The sequence below is a fragment of the Carassius auratus genome, chromosome 23 (assembly GCF_003368295.1).
Source record: "Carassius auratus strain Wakin chromosome 23, ASM336829v1, whole genome shotgun sequence".
Classification (NCBI taxonomy): domain Eukaryota; kingdom Metazoa; phylum Chordata; class Actinopteri; order Cypriniformes; family Cyprinidae; genus Carassius; species Carassius auratus.
In genome coordinates, this window is record NC_039265.1 from 13,337,804 (window position 1) to 13,341,174 (window position 3,371).

Sequence of the window (3,371 nt, forward strand, 5' to 3'; positions counted from 1 at the left end):
TGAAAAATAAAAAAAAATAAAAATAAACAAACAACAACACAGATTGATACAGAAATCAGAAATGTTATTGTGGATTTATGATAAACTCAGCCTGTAAATGAATTCATTCTCCTCCAAGAAGACACAAGTAGTTCACACCAAACTTTTTTTAACATGAAGCCATATACTGAAGATGTTAAATTGCGAATGGGTTTAGGATACCTTAATGGTGTGGCCATAGCGATTTATTAAAGTAACATAAAAAAAATACAATAGTTATTTTACTATATCTTTAAAAATTTTAATTCCAACTCTTCATAATTTTTTATATACGTAGAAGTCATCATTTGAAGGAAGCACAGTAAGTTTCATAGCTTTATCATTTTCAAGAGCCAGCATAAAATTAAAACTATCATAACATATAAATCAAGCTGCAATTCTTAGTACCAATAATGGCCACCAGATGGAGCTATAGGATTACTTTTAAATAATTATTGTAGAAACAAGTATGATTTAAATCATTTATAGAAATCTTTCAAAGAAAATAATATGAATTTTATGTATTTTACTGATAAAATGACCCTCACTTAATTAGAATAACAAGCTGAAGTATTGTGAACTGTATATTAAGAATAATTCTTTATAGGCTTTATGGACAGATAAGTTTTGAGTGACTCTTGAAGGATCAGCACCACATCCTCTTTTACCACTGTTTAAAGAATGTATCTTACAGTACAGGTGCGGATGAATTTTGATAGCTTGAATGGTTTGTCGTGGTGATTTTTTGAAATAACAGTAAAAAAGTAACCAGTAAATGTCTTTTATTTTTAAGTGCAGCTTCTAAACACTTCAAAAAAATGTACACATAGAAGACAAGTCATTCTGAGGAAATATGCATAGTTTCATGACTATACAACACTATATGGATGATAGAAAATTAAAAAACTATCATACATCTGATGTCACTCTGTCTCTGTCACTGTGGGTAATGTGTGTGTGTGTATGTGTGTGTGTGTGTGTGTGGTGTGTGTGTGTGTGTGTGCGTGTGTTGTTAAGTGAATTAGGTGTGAAACCTATCAGGGAGCATTTAGTCTCCAGTGCCAACATTTACAGAACTGCCACTTTCCTGGAGTCTCAGAATTACAATGTGTCAGGTTCTGAGAAATCAAAAATTCCAAAAAATGATTTAATTAGAATACCATGAAGTATTGTGAAATACTTATATATTAAGACTTATATATAGGCTTCATGAACAGATTAGAGTGACTCGTGAAGGACCAGCACCACCTCCTCTTGTCCAATGGTTTGAGGAATATATTTTCCAGAATCCGGGATTAAGATTTAGGAGCTCATTTTTATTCCACCTTCCTTTCCTGAAAGTCTGTCTTGCCAGAATTGACTAAAAATTAATCTTCACATTAATTCCTAATTATTTTGCAATTATTTTTGTCAGTTCTTCTTGACCTGTTTTTTTTCTTCTTCTTCTTTTCTGACCTCATGACCCAGTCAGCATTTTTGTTACAATGGTCAAGTCTTAACTTATCAATTTCTGTATTGCATTTGTGTTTGATAGTTCTCATGGGTATTTCATAATTTTCGACTTTGAGTTAAAACAGTTTGAGTTTAAAACTCTTTTTTATAGCACATTTCATCTGTAAAAGAAAACATGCCTAATGATTCTGCACACATGAATATAAGGAGTTTTTCTCTTCCAGCTTTCCTGGACTATTGTATAGCACTCATAAATGATTAAATAAAAATAATGGTAGTTATTAAGATTGATATGGTTTGGAATTGGTAAAATGTGCTTGGAAAAAAAACCACAATAAAACAATGTTTTAATGTTTAAGTTTGGAATATTAACTGACATGAATGAATGCTATATAAATATTGTTCATGTTAACATAATGTTTATAATTGAAATCTTATTGTAAAGTGTTACTAAATATATATATATATATATATATATATATATATATATATATATATATATATATATATATATATATGTATATATATATATTGTTCTGTGAATGTGATTTTAAAGTCTAGATGATTTGGATTAACCCTTTAACCGCCATATCCTTTAAAACCTCACTGCCAAAGGGATATTGTGAATGCATGTGCCCACTGGACACAGTTTACCTGATGCCACCGGGGTGGTGATGGCATTGGTGGCTTGAGCCCGCCATCGCTGCTTGCAGCTATATTTATTATTATTATTATACTTCTCCAAAATGAATCGCATTTTTGAGGGCCTAAACATACTCAAAAAGTCATGAAACTTTGCACACACCTCAGAACTGGCGAAAATTTACATCTGATATGGGTTTCAGAAGTGGGTGTGGCAAAATGGCTCGACAGCGCCACCTATACACGTTCAACGGTGTGCGCCTCGAGCTATGTTTCACGTACATGTATGGAAATCGGTACACATGTGTAACTCTCCAGTACCTACAAAAAAGTCTCTTAGAGCAAAATTCTAAACCCAACAGGAAGTCGGTTATTTTTAATATTATGAGCAAATTTTGTGTCATTTTTGCCATTTCCATGCATTGTATTTTAACGAACTCCTCCTAGAGACTTATTCAGATCAACACCAAGTTTGGTATGCCTAATCTAAAGGCCTTTGCGATGTTAAATTGCGAAGATTTTGAGTTTTCATCGAAGGGCATGTCCGTGGCGGCCTGGCGAATTTCGATGATTCGCCATGAAACAGGAAGTTGCTATAACTCAGACATACAATGACCAATCTGCCCCAAACTTCACATGTTTGATGAGACTCCTGACCTGAACAGATTGACATGCCCATATTCAGTTATAGTCATAGCGCCACCTATTGGCAACAGGAAGTGACATATTTTACACTGCGATGAACTACTCCTAGAAATTTTATGACATCAATGTATTTTATGTGGTCAGTCTAATCTAAAGGCCTGTGCGATGTTAAGTTGTGAAGATCTTGAGTTTTCGTTAAAAGGCGTGTCCATGGCGCCATCACGAAGTTCGATGTCTCGCCATGGGAATAAAAGATGTTATAACTCAGGCATAAAATGTCCGATCTTCCCCAAACTGCACATATGTGATAAAAGAGTCCTGGCCTGAACACATCTGAAGGCCAAAATTCCATCAGGTGTGGCAAAATGGCTCGATAGCGCCACCTATACACTTTCAACAGAGTGCGCCTCGAGCAATGTTTCACATACATGTACAAAATCGGTATACACATGTAACACACCAATACCTTCAAAAAAGTCTCTTGGTACGAAATCCGAATCCCAACAGGAAGTCGGTTATTTAGAATTTTCTCTGCAAAATTGGCGTTGTTTTTGCCATTTTCAGGGGTTGTACTTTAACGAACTCCTCCTAGAGATTTATTCAGATCAACACCA